General features: G+C 40.9%; 1 protein-coding gene across 10 annotated transcripts in view; it reads left to right on the top strand.

Moving 5' to 3' along the window:
- Positions 1 to 20,368, top strand: part of SHLD1 (shieldin complex subunit 1) — a 142,431-nt gene that overhangs the window by 18,861 nt on the left and 103,202 nt on the right. The window lies entirely within an intron of this gene.

Below are 20,368 nucleotides of genomic sequence, written 5' to 3'. Positions count from 1 at the left end.
GACCTATCATTACAAACTGAGGCCAATGCTCTGAAGGAAAGGAACTCTATCAATGCTATTCAAAGGGTGGTTTTGCCCACTCTTGGTAGCACTAGTATCATCAGAGAGCTTGTTAGAAACACCAGTTCCTGAACCCAGCCTTAGTGGTATTGAATTGTGGGGAGGTAAGTAGGGGCCAGATTGAGAAACCACCAGGGGCCATTTTAAATAAGTAAGATTTTACATGATAGGAAATTGAGGATCTCTAAATGATTCAAATTCTGGCAATAAACAGGATTAAGTTGGAGAAAAAATTAGATTCTGGGAATTATATCTTAAGCAGAAGCATAACTAAAAAATGAGAACTGTATGATCTGAAGTAGGCTGGTAGAAAGAAAGAACTTTTGGTCAGGGTACTGCTGCTCCCAACGTCGGAGGCAGCAGGGATAGGATGAAGGGCGTACAAGTGAGAAAACTTCAGGAGAACGAGTATATAGGATGTGATGACTGATTAAATTAGGGAATGAATGTGTGCCAGAAATTCTTTAGACTGAATTAACAAAAAAAATTACAATTTGGAGTGGCTTAAACGAAGAGTTTATTTTCTTTGATAACAAGAAGTCTAGACTGAAACAAATGATACCTTTGGTTTAGTGATTCAGTAATTTCAAGGTTGTGACTCTGATGCTCTTGGCCTTTACTTAAAATTTGTTACCACATGGTCACAAGATGGCTGCTGCCTCTTCAGATATCTTGTCTGTGTTCAGGAACAGAAGGAAGAAACAAGAAAAACAGGGTCTGCTCCTTTTGATAAGAAAGCAAAAGATTTTACAAAACCACTCACAGACTTCTACTTATTGGCCAGAACTATGTCACATAACTACTTATCCAAAGTAATGTGAGAAAGTGTTTATCATCATGTCCATAGTAGAGAAAGAGGTTGGGAGTTGGTATTAAGCCCTCCAATTTACAGTATCTGCAAGGGAGGAAGGAGTGAACTAGAATGACTGGCTCGAGTGGGGCACCAGCACCATTCCCTGGGATAGGAAAGACACAAGGAGAAACAGATGTGGAATGGGGAGAACATTGTGGTTGTTTGTCTACTGCAACAATACCATCCATCATTGTATACATCACTCTTTGCTGTGTGATTCTGTTGCTCCTGTCATCAAGATATAGAATTTAAAAATAAATAAATAATTTTTTTCTCTCCATCTTTTGAATTGGAACTTGGCTGTATGAGTTCCTTTGGCCAATGAGGCATGAACAAGAGGGATCCGAGCACAGCCCTAAAAAGTACTTGCACACTGAGGCTTGCTATTTTTTGGTTAGAGTTGGGACAACACTGAGACAGTGATGCGCCTAAGCCTGGTGAGCTATACAAAGGAGACTGGTAGTGTCCCAGCCAAGAGCCAGCACCACCCACCAGATATGCAAGCAAGGACATTAAACCATTGAGCACCAGTGGAGCCGGCAGGTGACTGCAGTCGTGTGAGTGAACTCCGGTGGGATCAGCAGAACTGCCTGGCTGAGTCCAGCCCAAACTGCTCTTCACAGAATTGAGAGCAAACCAGTGTCTTGGTGGAAATGTCCAGGAACTAAATGAACTTACTGATCTGAAGCTAGAGATAGAGATGTGGGAGTTGTTAGCACTTAAGAAGTATTTGAAGTTGTGAAAAGGGAGGTTGCCTTGGGGCAATTTCAGGAACACCAGTGAGAGGCAGAAAGTAAAACGGATAAAGTAATAGGCATATAAATTATAAGAGGCCAAAAGAGGAATTTCCAGAAGAAAAGTAAAGTATCAACAGTGACATGTGCCAAAGAAGTGTTAGGAAAGATGAAGATGAAAAAGAGAACATTGGATTTGGCAATGAGTAGAACATCAGGGAACTTGACCAGAGTGGTGTCAGTGGACAATGGAGGCCAGAGGTCAGGTTACCATAGAACTGCCATGGGTTGAAGAGTCGGTGGGAGGCAGGGAAGTTGATCATTTTACCTAGAAGTTTGGGCTGTGTAGGCAAATAGAAGGATGGTGATCATAGCTAGATAAAAGCACACTGCCAAGGAGGGGCTGAACCTCCTTTTCTTTCTTTTAGACAGGGAAGGCTTGAAAAACATTTAGAAAGTGTTGAGATAGATAAGACATAGAAGTCATAATAATCATTGAATCTTAGTTCCTGAGAAGCAGGATTTATCTTAGCCAGGAGAAAGGGCACCATAAAACAAAGAAAGAAAGACAACACAGAAACCAGAAGGTAGGTATTGTGGGGATAACTGATTAAAAAAAAGCTGTAGATATGGGAATGGGAAGTTGAAATACTCATGCTTGAAAGTGCCCGTTTCCTCTGGGTGTCAGAGGTCAGGGAGGCAGGACAGTGGCTATAGAAAAGTGGTGAAGGTTCATAACAGCCTCTATGGGAGTGGTGGAGGGAGCCAACCAGCACCAGTGAGGATTAACTGGGGTGTGGAGGGCCCCCTGAGGTTTGATGATTACTCATTTGACCACTACCTGTGCAGTGGTGTAGTGCTCAGCAGTCTGTAGGTAAGGACTAGAAATGTGAAGACTGGCTCAATCCATGAATATTCTTTTTCATTCCTTGAACACAAACTTCTGTCTTAATTCTTCTGACTAAATGGTAAGATGTAGATGGTTATTTGGTCCCCATTATTCATTCTTTTTGACTTTTAACTGAACATGTGGCTTCCCTAAGCAAAGATTACATTTCCAAGCTTCCCTTGCAGCTAGATATGGCAATGTGGATAAGTTCTGATTAATGGTATATGAGTGCCAGTCAATGTCCTTAAAATACTAGGTATGGCCATCTCTCTCTCTCCCTGTTTCTCCCTGGCTGGAATGCAAATACAATGGCTTGAACCCAAGTACCCATTTTGAATTGTGATAGGAAAGCCACATGTTTAAATGTCAAAGCAATGAGATAGAAGATACCTTGGTCTCAGATTATCATGGAGTCTACATATCAACATTAGACCAGCTGTCTCTGGACTTTATTTGCATAAAAAAATCTTCTATTATGTTTAGTAAATTTTCTGTTATATATAACTGAAGCTAATTCTAAATTTCCATGTTCACTGCTGCCTTAGAGAGCCTTACCTGCATTGATATTCTGTCCATTTCAGATGTGTATGCTTAACAACCTGTTTAAGCATCCTCTAATCTCGTTTTGAACACCTACCTCATGGTTTAATCTGACACTGGCTCTCTCATTTGAATCTCTGACTAAGGGCTTATCATATTTGGGGAACTTCTGCTTATAGTACACTTCTGATTACATTGCAGGAAATACTCCCTCAATTCTTCCTTGACAATTTTTAGTATTGCATTATTTTCACAGTGTTGTTAATAACGATACCATCCTATGTTACACATTTATTCATTCATTTATTTGACATTGATTGAACACCTTCTATGTGCTTTTAAGAGATGAACACCATGGGGACTCAGAAATCAGTAAAACATGGGGTATTCCTCAAGAATTTGATAATTTAGTGGAAGAAAGGAATATGAAAGCAACTAAGATAACGAAAATAGAAGTGAAGCAGCCATATTTTGCATGCTAGGGGGAAGTATGTAATATTTATTTATTTATTTATTTTAATTTTATTTTTTTAGAGAGAGAGGAGTGAGAGAGAGAGAAGGGGGAGGAGCAGGAAGCATCAACTCCCATATGTGCCTTGACCAGGCAAGCCCAAGGTTTTGAACCAGCGACCTCAGTGTTCCAGGTCGACGCTTTATCCCACTACGCCACCACAGGTCAGGCCGGAAGTATGCAATATTTAAAATCTCTTCCTGGATTCACCGCTGTTGTTTATAGCACTGGAACCAGAACTAGTGCTTCCTGATGCCCAATATTCTATTTATGATAAGCTGACTCCTTACTTGGCTGCCGTCCTGTGTTTCATAAACACATCTACTTGTGAAACAAAAATCTTACTTATTTGAAAGTTTAAGGGGCAGAAAATGAGGACTTTGAAAGAAGAAGGGGGGAACATGATGAGGCCTGAAAAGTTCCTGTGGAATTGAGTGCCATGATGATGACTCAAGCTTAAAATGTTTTGATGGAATAATCAGGGTGAAAGCCGTATGGAAGGAAATTGAAGAGTAAATGGTAAAAAAAATGGAAGCGGGGTATGAAAAACTCTTTTTAAAAAGTTTCTGCCACAGGCCAGCCGCGACAAGTATATTCAGGTCCCGAGCGGGAACGGGAATAGTATGGAATTGAAGAAAATAGACACAAAGAATGAAAGACTATAAAAGATGGGTCCCAGAGGGCTTCACAGTTCCTGCTAGCAGTAAATTACCGCCCTAGCAGAGCTGTAAAACATGGCTGCCCCCAGAAACTGCATCCTTCTTTATTTTCAGGGCAAAGTGGAAATCAGCATACAGTTTTCAAGGCAACTCAAGAACTCCATCATGTGTAGAAAACCCTCACCATACTCAAACATCCCAACCTTACACAAAAAAGTAACTTCCTTCCAGTCCTTCCTGGGAACATGGGGGGCAGGACGAGTATTGAAGCACAGCCTTTTGCAACTTAGTGAGGTGGGGGGCTGGGCAGCAGCCAGTTCCCCACACCTCTGTCCCCAAAATCCAAACTGCAAAATATCCTGTTGGCTTTTTGGTCCCCAACAAGTTTCTGTAGGAAAAGGAAGAGCCAGAGCTTCATGTTAGAGAAATACGTAAGATTCAGATGGAGGTTTTTTTTGTTTGTTTGTTTTTTAATGACAGACATAAAAATATACAGAGAAACAGGAAATCCATAAATACACTCATATATACATGGTAGAGGTGGCATCTCAAATCTCTGGGGCAAATACCTTTTTATCAATGGCATTGAAATGCCAAATAGCCATGAGGAAATTATAAAAATGGATCCCTATCTCACATTATATAAAAGAATGAATTCCAAATGGTATTTGCCAATGATACATGTGATAAGGGGTTAATATTCAAACTTTATAAAGAATTTATAAAATAACACCAAAAAAATTCCAAACAATCCAATTAAGAAATGGGCAAAGGACTTGAATAGACACTGCTCCAAAGAGGACATACAGACAACCAATAGGCATATGAAAAGAGGTTTTAATGCCACCAATCATCAGAGAAATGCAAATTAAAACCACAAGGAGATAACACCTCACACCTGTCGGAATGGCTATCATCAATAAATCAGTGCTGGCGAGAAAGTCGAGAAAAGGGAACCCTTGTGCACTGCTGGTGGGAATGCTGATTGATGCAGCAGCCACTGTGGAAAGCAGTATGGAGTTACTTCAAAAAATAAAAAATGGAACTGAGTTAGGACCCAGTGATTCCACATCTGGGAATAAATCCAAAGAAACCCGAAATACCAGTTTGAAAGAATATATGCACTCCTATGTTCATTGCAGCCTTAGCTTACAATAGCCAAGATTTGAAAGCAGCCCCAGTACCCATCAGTAGATGAGTAAATAAAAAAGCTGTGGTACTACTTAATGGAATACTACTTAGCCATAAAAAGAAGGAAATCTTACTCTTTGTAACAGCACGGATAGACCTGGAGAACATTGTGCTAAATGAAATAAGCCAGTCGGAGGAAGACAAATACCATAATGATTTTACTCGTATGGAATTCGATGGAGAAAACATACTATCAAACAAAATGAAACAGATCTATAGATAGAGAACAGAGGGGAGGCAGTTTTCAAGGCTGAGTGAAAAATGGGAAAGGAATAAGCAAAACAAAACAAAGCACAAACTCACAGATACAGACAACAGTATGGTGATTACCAGAGGGGAAGGGAGATGAGGAGAGATAAAGGAGGGCATGGGATGATAAATGGTGAGGAAAGGAAACCTGACTTGGAGTGGTGAGCACACAATACAACAGAAATGTACACCTGAAACCTATATAATTTTATTAACCAATGTCACCATAATACATTTAATTAAAAAATAAAGTATAAAAAATTCCAAATGGATTGGATATCTAAATGTGAGAATGAAACCATGCAAGTTCTAAAGAAAAATGTGTGAATTCCTTTATTGTTTGAGGGTAGGAAAGGTATTTCTAACTGAAAATCTAAGATAAAAAAAAAGATTGATAGAAAAACAAAACAATTTTGAAAGGCAGAAACTGTGAGCCAAACGAAAACATGAGGCAAGTGTATTCCAAAGGAAAACTTATTTTTAAAAAAACCTGGGTGCGAGTGAGACAAGATGGCCACAGAGTAGGCGAACATTCCAACTCCCACATTCCAGAACCAAAGTGGATTACAACTTAATTTTGAGAACAGTCATTGAGGAGCCACTGCGCCACCTCACCTGCAGGTATTGTAAAGTACCAAAAGCTACAGAATTAATATTAATATTTTGGGAGGATTGAAGAACATTTTATTAATTTGGGTTAAGGTGTGCAGAGAAATTGTGAGAAATAGTCTCTGTACTGTGTGATTGGCATGACCAGGATGGCCCTTGGCATTGTATTGTAAATGCAAAGGGGAGGAAGACATGGATTCCCAGACATTCCACCATGCCTGTGGGGAAAGGGGTGAATGGCTAGCCAGATGCAGGGAGAGAAAAGCCAAAATAAACCTTTTCTTATAGTAATGAGCCATTTGCAGGCATTTGTCCCCACAGAAACTACCTCTCCTATATAAATGCGTGCGGTTAACACGTGTGACTCTGGACAGAGAGATGGTGGATGAACACTAGAAAATATAGGAATGCCTTTTAATATGTAAAGAGACACCTTTCTACCATTGTGTTGATTTGTAAATTTTGTTTTCTCCAAAATGATGTATGGCTTGCAAATTGAACATGGTCCTATCATGTTAAAGGACATATGACTATAACCAATAGTGGTAAAGGGCTCCTAATTACAATTTTTGCTTCTGTACTTCCCACTTACAAAACTATAAAAACTAGGTAAAACAAAGGGCCGGCGCGCTCTCCCTCAGACGGAGTTGCCGCCGCTTGGCCAAGCTAGACAATAAAGCTTTGATGTGTAATCAATGGACTTTGCTCATGTCTTCAATGTTTCAGGTCCCTCCAGATTAGACTTAACAGTCATCTTGAAAGACCAACTTTGGACTAAACTAAGAAGATTCTATAGCCAAGGACCACCACCGAAGAACCCACACTGAGACTGGTAGGAAAGGTTGAGACTCGGAAAGGGCTGCCCTCTCCCAGGAGCAAGCGGCAGCCTGGAGGGACTCTCGCTGTGGGGAGGAGTGCCTGGCGAGTTGTGGGTTGTGGGTCCTCAGCCCCAAACTGGAGTCCCAGCCTAGAGCCCTGGAGCCTGGGAGGGGCGAACAGACTGTATTTGGTTGAGAAAGGAGCCTAGATGCTGTTTGAGAGAAGGAGACAGAACTCTCCGACCCAGGCTCCGTATTAAAGGGACTGCACAGAGAGCCTCGCTCACAGCCACCTGCCTGGGGCTCCAGGAGTGGGGAGTGCTGGGAGGACTGGAGTTGCCAGGGGATAGTGTGGTCTCTGAGGCACAGGGGGAGACACTTTGAGGGATGCACACCCTAATCCCTGGGCTGAGTCACTTCCCAAATCTAAAGTGAACATTTTTTCTTGGAGCAGCATCAGCAAAGGGAAGAAATTACCCCGCTCATCGGAGGCTCTCCTGCTCCACTCTCCTGCCTCTCCAGACAAAGAGGCGCTTAGAGGTAGGCAGCACATTAGGGACACAGGTAGTGAGTGTGGGGGTCTGAGCTACACCGCCCCCTACACTGCTGAGTGCTCACCCCGGGCAGGACGGCGGGCTGCCAGTGGGGTGGGTGCAGCTGCAGGAGCCAGGGCGGTCGGAGTAAGCACACTCTGACCCACCTGAGAAGGCAGAAGCTGCAGTGGTTGAGCACGCAGGCCTAACCAGAGTGCAAGCCCCGGCGACTGTGGGGGCAGTCCGAGCAGGCACAAACGAGCTGTGCAGCGAAGGCGGGGGCCATGGGGGCCGTTGTAAAGGTCAGAGTGAACACGCAAACCCACCTGTCACTGAGCTGGGGGACTGTGTAGGGGGTCCAAGTATGGCATGTGCGGGCGGCCCATGGAGCCGGAGCCTGGAGCCATGACGGGTCACTGTGGAGGTCTGAGCTCATGCACAATCCTGCCCGCCCTTGGAGGATGAGGGGGCCCAGATGACAATGAAGGCGGTCTGAGTGGCTGCACGTGAGCCCACTTGCAGATGCAGAGGCGGTGGTGGCTTCTGTGGAGTTCCAGGCTTGCGCACAATCATGCCTGCAGCGTGGGGCCACCCCTGGCAGCAGCTGAGGCCCGGGCAACAGCAGAAGTGCGTGTGCACAGGCTGCCTGCAGTGGCAGAAGCTGGGGCAAGCCACTGCAGAGGTCCAAGCTCACATGCAATCCAGCCCATAGCGTGAGCCTGCCCTTGGCAGTGGCTGGGGCCCAGGCGATATAGAGGTCATCCAAGCAGGCACTCAGAAGCCCACCAGGGGCAGTGGCAGCCATGGAGGCAGGCTGGCACCAGCAGCATTGGAGCCCAAATACCCAAGGTGGCAACAGCAGAAGTGGGGAGCGGTGAGCAGACCACACACTGGGAGCACAGAGGCCACACCCACTGGTCCTCTGAGAACACACCCTTCTGAGTGCTGAAAAAGAAGAAAAATACCAAAATAAAATAAAATAAATAAAAAGTCAGGATACGAAGACATCTGAGGCTAATGGGCAAGCCACATCCAATACCGTACCTAATCACTGAATTACAGTACTGAGCCCAACAAGTAGCCAGCAATAAGAGGCAGCAGAAAGTGGATCTCAGGGGAACTTGAACTTTCAAAGGAACATCACCTAGGCCAAGAGTAGATAAAAGTTAGCCTAGGAGTGCAGCTGATATTTGCAGTGTCACCTGGTCTCAGCAGAGGCAGTCACAAGATCTGGATCACCTGTAGGTCCAAAAAGGTAGATAAGAGCCAGTCATAGGCAGTGACCCCCACTGATCTGCACCAGGCTTTGGCCAGGGAGGTCCAGGCAGGTACATCCAGCAGCCAGATATGAAGAGCATCAGTTCAGGACCTAACAACCCTTGTTAGAGTGGTAGCATAAGGAAGGGCTCCTCACACCTGACCCAGCTAAGACATAGAAAATGCCAACACAAATAGCAAAAAGAATAGTGATAACAGATAAGCAGTCCACAGCAGGTTACAAACAACAGCTGATGCCAACCAAGAAGACCTAGAAACAACACAACTGAAAATTGGAGGCAGACAATACCAACCCTAGACTCAGCTAGCTACACAAACAACACACCCAAAGGAAGAGTGTATAGACAGACAAAACAGGAAGACAAAAAAAAATACAATCCAAATGAATCAACATGAGAAATCCCCAGAAAAAGAATTGAGTGAAATAGAAATAACCAAATTACCAGATGCAGAATTTAAAATAATGATTCTTAGGATGCTCAAAGATCTTAGAGCAACAATGGATGGACATAATAAACACCTAAATAAAGAGATAACAAGCATCAAAAATGACATTGAAATCATAAAAAAGAACCAGACAGAAATGACAAACACAATATTAGAAATGAAGACTATACTAGAGGGAATTAAAAGCAGGCTGGATGAAGCAGAGGGTAGAATCAGTGACTTAGAGAACAAGATAAGCAAAAGCACAGAAGCAAAGTAGCAAAAGGATAAAAGAATCAAAAAGTCTGAGGAAAATCTAAGAGAGTTTTGTGACAACATGAAGAGAAACAATTTCCACATAATAGGGGTTTCTGAAGGTGAATAGAAAGAACAAGAAATAGAGAACATGTTTGAAGAAATTATAGCTGAAAATTTCCCTAAATTGATACAAGAAAGAGTCACACAGGTTCAAGAAGCAGAGAGAACCTCATTAAAAAAGAACCCAAAGAGCCTGACCAGGTGGTGGCACAGTGGATAGAGCGTCGGACTGGAATGCAGAAGACCCAGGTTTGAGACCCCGAGGTCGCCAGCTTGAGCGCAGGCTCATCTGGCTTGAGCAAGAGCCCACCAGCTTGAACCCAAGGTCGCTGGCTCCAGCAAGGGGTTGCTCAGTCTGCTGGAGGCCCACGGTCAAGGCACATATGAGAAAGCAATCAATGAACAACTAAGGTGTTGCAACATGCAATGAAAAACTAATGATTGGTGCTTCTCATCTCTCTCTGTTCCTGTCTGTCTGTCCCTGTCTATCCCTCTCTCTGACTCACTCTCTGTCTCTGTAAAAAAAAAAAAAAAAAGGAACCCAAAGAGACCCACACCAAGACACATCATAATCAAAATACCAAGGCTAAGAGATAAAGAAAGAATACTAAAAGGTGCAGGAGAAAAACAGTCTATCACCTATAAAGGAACCCCATAAGAATGACATCCGACTTCTCAACAGAAACATTTGAGGCCAGAAGGGAATGGCAAGAAATATTTAAAGTAATGCAAAACAAGATCCTACAACCAAAATTTCTTTATCCAGCAAGGCTATCATTTAAGATCGAAGGAAAAATAAAAAGCTTCTCAGGAATTCATCACAACCAAACCAATGCTGCAAGAAGTGTTAAGGAGCCTGCTGTAGACAGAACAAAGTGGGGGAAAAAATATAGTAAAAGAGGAATGTAGATTTAAAGAAAAAAGTGGCAATAAAAAACTACATATTAATAATAACCTTAAATGTAAATGGATTAAGTGCTCAATCAAAAGACATAAGGTAGCTGAATGGATAAGAAACAGGACCCGTACATATGCTGTCTACAAGAAACCCATCTCAAAACAAATGATACATATAGACTGAAAGTAAAAGGATGAAAAAAATATTTCATGCAAATGGAAATGAAAAAAAGCTGGTGTAGCAATACTTATAGCTGACAAAATAGACTTTAAAACAAAGGTTATCGTAAGGGATAAAGAAGGTCACTACATAATGATAAAGGGAACAATACAACAGGAAGATATAACCATTATAAATATCTATGCACCTAACATAGGAGCACCTAAATACTTTGATGGACATAAAGGGCAAGATCAACAGCAATACTATAATAGTGGGAGATTTCAATACTCCACTAACATTAGTGGATAGATCCTCAAGAAAAAATAATTAAACAAAGAAACAGCAGAATTAAGGGACACACTAGATCAACTGGATTTAATAGATATCTTCAGAACCTTTCACCCTAAAGCAGCAGAGTATACATTCTTTTCAAGTGCTCATAGTACATTCTCTACGATAGACCAATATTAGGGCATAAAATAAGTCTCAACAAATTTAAGAAGATTGAAATCATATCAAGCATCTTCTCTGACCACAATGGTATGAAACTAGAAATCAACTACAATAGAAAAACTTAAAAACACTCAAACATTTGGAAACTAAACAGCATGTTATCAAATAACAAATGAGTCAACAGTGAGATCAAGAAAGAAATCAAAACTTTCCTTGAAACAAATGAAAATGAGCATACAATAACTCAAAATCTATGGGACCAGCAAAAGCAGTACAGAGAGGGAAGTTCATAGCATTACAGGCATACCTTAGAAGCTAGAAAAAGCTCAAGTAAACAACCTAACCCTGCACCTAAAAGAACTAGAAAAAGAACAGCAAGTAAAGCCTGGAAGAAGTAGAAAGAAGGAAATAATAAAGATCAGAGTGGAAATAAATGACATAGAGTCTAAAAAAAAATACAGAGGATCAATGAAACCAAAAACTCATTCTTTGAAAGGTAAACAAGATCAATGAACCCTTAGCCAGACTCACCAAGAAAAAAAAAGGACCCAAATAAATAAAATTAGAAATGATAGTGGAGAAGTAACAGCACCCAATTATGATCAAAACTCTCAGCAAAGTGGGAATACAGGGAAAATACCTGAACATGATAAAGGCCATCAATGACAGACCCACAGCCATCATCATACTCAATGGGCAAAAATTAAAAGCAATCCCCTTATGATCAGGAACAAGGCAAGGGTGCCCCCTTTCACCATTTTTATTCAACATAGTTCTGGAAATCCTAGCCACAGCAAACAGACAAGAAGAAGAAATAAAAGGCATCAAAATTGGAAAAGAAAAAGTAAAGCTATCTTTTTTGCTGATGATATGATACTGTACATAGAAAATCCTAAAGTCTCAGTCAAAAAACTACTGGACCTGATTAATGAATTCAGCAAGGTGGCAGAATATAAACTTAATATTCAGAAATCAAAGGCATTTTTATACACCAACAATAATCTGTCTGAAAAAGAAATTAAAAAAGCAATCCCCTTCACTATTGCAATAAAAAAATAAAGTACCTAGGAGTAAATTTAACCAAGGAGGGTAAAGACTTGTGTACTCAGAAGAAACATTGATAAAAGAAATCAAGGAAGATACAAGTGGAGGCATATACCATGTTCATGGTTGGGAAGAATAAACATCATTTAAATGTCCATATTACCCTAAGCAATTTATAAATTCAATGCAATTCCTATTAAAATACCAAGGACATACTTCAAAGATATAGAATAAATATTCCAAAAATTCATATGTAACCAAAAAAGAACACGAATAGCCTCAGCAATCTTGAAAAAGAAGAATAAAATGGGTGGTGTCACACTTCCTGATATCAAGTTATACTACAAAGCCATTGTACTCAAAACAGCTTAGTACTGGCATAAGAACAGGCATATAGATCAATGGAACGGAACAGAGAACCGAGAAATAAACCAGCGCCTTTTTGGACAATTGATATTCAACAAAGGAGGTAAGAGTATACAATGGAGTAAAGACAGCCTCTTCAACAAATGGTATTGGGAAAATTGGACAGCTACCTGCAAAAAAATGAAACTAGACCACCAACTTACACCATTCACAAAAATAAACTCAAAATGGATAAAAAAACTTAAATGTAAGTCATGAAACCATAAGCATCCTAGAGGAAAACATAGGCAATAAGCTCTCCGACATTACTTGCAGCAATATATTTGCTGATTTATCTCCACGGGCAAGGGAAATAAAGGACAGGATGAACAAAGGGACGATATCAAACTAAAAAGCTTTTGCACAGCTAAAGACAATATGAACAAAATAAAAAGGCAAACCACACAATGGGAGAACATATTTGACAATACATCTGATAAGGCATTAATAACCAAAATTTATATAGAACTTGTAAAACTCAACATCAGGAAGATAAACAATCCAATCAAAAAATGAGCTAAAGAAATGAATAGACACTTCTCCAAAGAGGACATACAGATGGCCAATAGGCAGATGAAAAAATGTTCAATATCACTAATCATTAGAGAAATGCAAATTAAACCACAATGATATATCACCTCACACCAGTCAGAATGGCGTTCATCAACAAAACAACACAGAATAAGTGCTGGTGAGGATGTGGAGAAAAGGGAACCCTCCTGCACTGCTGGTGGGAATGCAGACTGGTGCAGCCACTGTGGAAAACAGTATGGAGATTTCTCAAAAAAATTAGAAATGGATCTGCCTTTTGACCTAGCCATCCCACTTTTAGGAATATATCCCAAGAACACCATATCATGATTCAAAAAAAGAAATGCACTCCCATGTTTATTGCAGCATTGTTTACAATAGCCAAGATCTGGAAACAGCCCAAGTGTCTGTCAGTGGACGAGTTGATTAAAAAGCAGTGGTACATATATACTATGGAATACTATAAGGCCATGAAAAAGAAGGAAATCTTACCTTTTGTGGCAACATAGATGGACCTGGAAACTATTATATTAAGTGAAATAAGCCAGGCAGAGAAAGAAAAATATCATATGACCTCACTCATTTGAGGAATCCAATGAACTATATCAGGGGTAGTCAATCTTTTTATACCTACCGCCCACTTTTGTATTTCTGTTAGTAGTAAAATTTTCTAACCGCCCACTGGTTCTACAGTAATGGTGATTTATAAAGTAGGGAAGTAACTTTACTTTATAAAAATTATAAAGCAGGCCTGACCTGTGGTGGCGCAGTGGATAAAGCGGCGACCTGGAATGCTGAGGTTGCCGGTTCGAAACCCTGGGCTTGCCCAGTCAAGGCACATATGGGAGTTGATGCTTCCTGCTCCTCCCCCCTTCTCTCCCCCTTCTCTCTCTCTCTCTCTCTCTCTCTCTCTCTCTCTTTCTCCCCCTTCTCTAAAATGAATAAATAAAATCTTAAAAATAATAAAAAAGAAATAAAATAAAATATTAAAAAAAATTATAAAGCAGAGTTACAGCAAGTTGAAGCATATAATAATAATTACTTATCAAGTACTTTATGTCAGATTGTCGCTAAGTTTGGCAGAATAAATCTTTATAAAACAACTTACTATAGTTAAATCTATCTTTTTATTTATATTTTTGTTGCTCCGCTACTGCCCACCATGAAAGCTGGAACGCCCACTAGTGGGCTGTAGGGACCAGGTTGACTACCACTGAACTATATGAACTGAGGAATGGAATAGAGTCAGAAGCAGGATCAAAGGGTCCAGAGGTAAAGCGGACAGAGGGAAAGGGGATGATAGGATGGGATGAGAGCAGAAAAGCAAAACCGGGGAGGAGGGCAAGGGGGATGTGGTGACGAACAAAGGGGGACACTAGAATCTATGTATACCCAATAAATTAAAATAAAATTTTAAAAAAGATTGATAAATGTGATTGTTTAAAAAGAAGAAGCTTTTGCCTGACCAGGCGGTAGCACAGTGGATAGAGCGTCAGATTGTGATGCAAAGGACCTAGGTTCGAGACCCCAAGGTCACCAGCTTGAGCGCGGGCTCATCTGGTTTGAGCAAAGCTCACCAGCTTGGACCCAAGGTTGCTGACTCAAGCAAGGGGTTACTCGGTCTGCTGAAGGCCCATGGTCAAGGCACATATGAGAAAGCAATCAATGAACAACTAAGGTGTCGCAATGAGCAACGAAAAACTAATGATTGATGCTTCTCATCTCTCTGTTCCTTTCTGTCTGTCCCTGTCTATCCCTCTCTCTGACTTACTCTATCTCTGTAAAACAAACAAACAAACAAAAAAACAAAAACAAAAACAAAAAACCCCACAACAAACAAATTATAAACAAAGACAAATGACAAACTTAGAAATTTTTGCAACAGGTATTGTATGCCGTATATTATGTGTATAGCAGGTAAGGGGATGGGTATATGGATAGAGACATAAAGAACCAGGTGAGAGAAAAGAATTAGCTGGAGAAGGGAAGGGAAGATCAATGGTGTGTCTGTGAACATTCTGGGACGCAGGACAGGGCATAGAAGACAAAAAGGGACTGTCAGCCGCTTCCATGTTAAATGGAGGGAAAGAGGCGCAGGCAGTCTGGGTATGGCTAGGTTGCATGTTTGCTAGCATTAGGAAGCAAGTTAGCAGCCAAGAGGGAGAGAAGGGATATTTGAAATAATCATGATGGAGGGAAGAGCCTGCATTGACCAGAGAAATGCCACTGAAAAACCAGACCCTGTTGAGCGATGTGGTTGGTGCGGGTGAATTTACAAAGGAGCCATTGTGGCTCCATGAGTGACTTTTCCCTGGCAGTCCTCAAAAACTGAGTTATTTGATTTTCTATTGTCTTGTTCGAGGAAGGGGGGGGGGGAGAAGTTCCTTCTAATTTGACTCTTAACTTTGTGGGAACATTTTTCCTACAGATCTAAGAGGAGGGAGGAAATGACAGAATGGTCAGCAAGAAGCAGATGAATTTATATTATGTCCAGCCCTGGCTGGATAGCTCGGTTGGTTAGAGCACTGTCCCAAAGTGCAGAGATTGCCAGTTTGATCCACGGTCAGTGCACATACAGGAACAGATCGATGTTACTGTCTCTCTCTCTCTTACTAAAATCAATCAATAAAAAATTTTCTTTTAAATATTATGTCCAACTCACTAAGATTGTCAAGTAAAAGAGTGGGCAATGTTAGACACAGAGAGAAACTCAGAGGATTTTGAGGAATTTTAGGTATAATGCTTAGAAGGCTAATGATAAGTTTTATCTTATCACCTTAATTCAAAGCATACTCTCCCTGCCTTTTTAAAACCTGGTTGGTGGAAAAGCCCTTGCTCAGAGCTCAAAGTTCTAATGCTTCCTAATGCTATTAATCCCTGATATGATGTTCTGAAGGGCTGTGACATGGGTGTGTCCACCTCTCAACTGACTCAATGACCGTGAGTGTGGTAGACATCTAAGCATTTGCAATTTGCTGGTTTCTTCTTTGCCATCCACCCCTTACCCCAGCCCCACGCAATCTTTAGATTTAATATACATGAACAGTTTTCTGTATGGAAACCTCTTCATTCCATGGCTAGGTATCTCAGTTGGTTAGAGCATTGTGCCAATAGGTCAAGGTTAGATCCCCAGTCAGGGCACATACAAGAATCAACTAATGAATGCATAAATAAGTGAAACAGCAAATTGATGTTTCTCTCTCTCTTCCACCCTCTTCCTCTTTCTTGAAAAAAATTAATCAATAATTTTTTTAAAAAAATTATAAAAGAAACCTCTTTAATGTCCAGGGCTGATAGGAATGGTCCTTAGTTAAGTGTTGAAGCTTAAGGTATGATAGTCTATATATTAAGGGAAAGAATGTGAATATAGTGAGTTCTTTTTTCAAAGGAGAAAAGGCATTCTTGTTTAGGACATTGGGATCTTTACAGAGCCGAATACTGAATCACTCTCTATGGAAAAATTCGATAATCTATAGTGACAATATAATTGCAAAGAAAAAGCAAAAAGGTCACCCTTCCGATGTTAGAGGAAGAGAAGGTCTCCCCTGTGTCCCACCTGGAAAGTTCACATCTGCATCTAAACACATGGTGCATAGCTCTGTGGGTCCATAGGGACTCAAACCAGAAGAGAGAAATGTTGCTAATGTTGGCCCTGATTGGGTAGCTCAGTTCATTAGAGCATCACCCTCATATGCCAATGTCATAGGTTCGATCCCTTGTCAAGGCACATACAAGAATCAACCAATGAATGCATAAATACATGAAATAACAAATCAATGTCTCTCTTTCTTTAAAAAAATCAATTAAATTTTTTTAAAAAAAAAGAAAAGAAAGAAATGTTGCCGATGTGTCACTGGTCAGCTTTGCTGGGTGGCTGTTTGCTGGGAAACTGACGTGCACAGGTCAGGAGGGAGGTTTACTTAAGAGTGTTGACGTAAGAAACTGTAGAACATTTTAATGAGTTTATTTAAGCCAAACAGAAGATAGACCTGGAAGCAAGATCTAAACAGAGAAAAATTCTTTCAAGAAATGACAGTTTGTAGCCTGACCAGGCGGTGGTGCAGTGGATAGAACATCGGACTGGGATGTGGAGAACCCAGGTTCGAGACCCTGAGGTCACCAGCTTGAGCGTGGGCTCATCTGGTTTGAGCAAGGTCCACCAATTTGAGCCCAAGGTCGCTGGCTTGAGCAAAGGGGTCACTCGGTCTGCTGTAGCCCCAGGTCAAGGCACATATGAGAAATCAATCAATGAACAATTAAGGAGCTTCAACAAAGAATTGATGTTTCTCATCTCTCTTCCTTCCTGTCTGTCTGTCCCTATCTATTCCTCTCTCTGACTCTCTCTGTCTCTGTCACAAAAAAAAAAGAAAGAAAGAAAGAAAGAAAGAAAGAAAGAAAGAAAGAAAGAAAGAAAGAAACGACAGTTCGCAGTTTCTTTTATGCATTTGGAATAAGGAGGGAATGTAAGGAAGATTGCATGAAGGTGAGAGAAAGTGAGGCGGGGCTGGTTACTGGATGGCTAATAAGATTATGTGTTCTTTTGAGGGTGGTCAGCTTTAGAAAAAGGGTCCTGAAAAGAGAAATTTCAAAAGTGTGTTAACCTAAACGCACAAAAAGGGTGGACAGGGCTTGATTAAGGCAAAGATAAGCCTTTTAATAAGTAAGTTATATGTCTGGAGAGTGACTACCCACCATGACCTGCCCAGTTAGGAACTTATCAGATCTATGGAAAGCTTACTTTCCACTGAACTACTTTCCTTGCAGTTGGAATGTAGATTGTCAGCCTGGTCCTGTTCATGTGGGACATATTAACCAGGAAGGTATGGAGTGCTGAGAGTCCTAGAATTGGTGCAAGGCAAGATGGTCTCTGTTGGTCCTGGGCAATCAACTCACACTCCCTGACTCAAGGTGCGGGTGGGGGTTGGGGGAGGTGCAGCTGTAACCAGGTGCTTCTAGGCTTTATTCCCAGTGACCCAAATTGAACTCACTGCCCATATGGAGAGCTGATGTGAAGATATTTTCATGCTGAGAGAGGACTCTACCGAGTCAAAGGAATACATATCTACTGGAGAAAGTCTAAGTACAAAGTGTGAGAAAGATAGTTGGAGGCAAGATGTTCTATCTTGTTTTTGTTCAAGTGGCCTAATAGGGAGCCTCCGGCTTCACCATCCTGACAGGTTGGCTCTACCCTTTGAATCTTCAGAAGCACCTGGCTCGTTGTCTTCCTTGGGTTTCACAGGGATTTCAGTCAGCTCCAAGGACTTACTGATAATGGGTGTCTGTAACTTGATTTTATCAGTGGACCAGAGATAACTGCTTCTCTCAGAGAACACGGAGTGAGCCAGGACAGTCACGCTGATAGCAAAGGGAGAGTGTGCTCACACACCCTCAGGTGCTTGGGGAAGACGACTTCTGTTACCTCCTTTTTATAAAACAGGAACAGCAGGAATTGTGAGGCTGCTGACTCCTGGCCTGTCACCGCAGACACGGATGAAGCCCTCTGCCTTCTGAATGAGCCTGTCTGTCATCCACAACAAAGGAGGGAGCCAACTAAAGATAATTAGACCAATGAAAGGAATGTCTTCACATTTCTATTTTCTGTAGCAATCGTTTTGGAGCATTTGAGCTTTGTGGTTACTCATTTCTTCTCATTTATGCTTTTGTTAGTGATTTCCCCTCTCTAGGCCTTTAAACAAGCCATTTTAGCAAGGAGGCACTCTGACAAAGTTTTTATAGCATGCAGGAGGGATGTGCTAAAACACCCAAAGGATTAGGGTCACAGATAACCAATACAGGGCTGTGTCTGTTCTATCTATCTTAATAATGTTTTTAAAAAATAATTTATGACTTCAATATTTTAAAATTAAAACTTACTTTCAATTTTTTAATATTAAAACTTACTTTAAATTATCTTCTAATGCTCAGAATAGTAACTATGGGATAGTTACTAAAGATAACTTTTAGGATAAAAACTGTAAGGTATTTTCCCCGCTGAGAAAGAAAGAAGGACTTAGCCACTAAGTGTAGACTAATAGAAGCTTTATTTAGTAGAGCGCTTCCCAGACAAGTTTCTCTGGTCCGCCAGACGGGGATCAGAGAAGTCGCGTGGATTCTTCCACTGGGGGTTAATTTATAGGGTTGGTAGAGTGATGGTGAGTTGCTATGACATAGTGAAATTTCATTGGCTGACAGTTGTTCTTTTTCAAAGGGCTCCTGGCCCGTTTCTTTTTGGCAGGCATGGGTGTGGGCGGTTCCAGCCAAAGTTCCTGGGCCTGGTTCCTCACATGACCTTCCTCCATTGCCAACCGACCTCACAATAACATGCTTTGCAGTTTATATATTTTAATATATTTTTCACTAGTCACTTTTGAGCTCTGTCACAACTTGCCTACATTCTCCCAATGTTGCCTTAATAAATTCAATAAAAAATTTTAAGAAACAACAAGTTAACTCTGTTCTTTGTGCTTCAGTTCCCTCATCTCTTTAATGGGCGGAATAGGAGTACTTGACAGCATTGTCATCAAGAGTAAATGAAAAAATTTATGTCTTAAAAGCCCTTAGCACAGTCTAGACTAGGTGACTCTACCAAACTTAGCTCTCATTAGTGTATTCCAATTGCTTTGAATTACAAAAAGTAATATGTGTTAGTTGTAAAAATAAATGAAGAAGAGCCCTGGCTGGGTGCCTCAGTTGGTTAGAACATGGTCTTGATATACCAAGGCTTTGGGTTTGAGCCCTGGTCTAGGCACGTACAAGAATCAACTAATGAATATATGAATAAGTGGAACAATAAATCGTCGATGCTTTCTTTCTCTCTAAAATCAATAAATTTACATTTTAAAATAAATAAATAAATAAAAAGATCCAAACAATATAGAGGTTTATAAAATAAAAAAGATGACAGTATCCATTCTTCATCCAGCCCCTCCCAATCCTACCTCAGATAGCCACCGTATTCTGACCTAATTTTTCTATGCATATTCATGAAACTTTCTTAGAACTTTGCTTGTTCCCTCTAATAACTGATCAAGGACATCCATCCAGAGAAGGTCCCCTGGAGCCACCCCTTCACTTAATAAGTTTCTGTAGTAAAAAAAAATAGATGAAATGATAAGAGGACAACAATAGGTGAAATAGACTTTACATAGCATGGATATTAGGTCCTTGCCTGGACCTTCTATAAAGTGTGAAGTCAAGTCTTCACTCT

Source organism: Saccopteryx bilineata, chromosome 6, assembly GCF_036850765.1.
Source record: "Saccopteryx bilineata isolate mSacBil1 chromosome 6, mSacBil1_pri_phased_curated, whole genome shotgun sequence".
Taxonomy (NCBI): domain Eukaryota; kingdom Metazoa; phylum Chordata; class Mammalia; order Chiroptera; family Emballonuridae; genus Saccopteryx; species Saccopteryx bilineata.
Note: the sequence above shows the minus strand (reverse complement) of the source record. Positions and strands in the feature narration are given on the sequence as shown.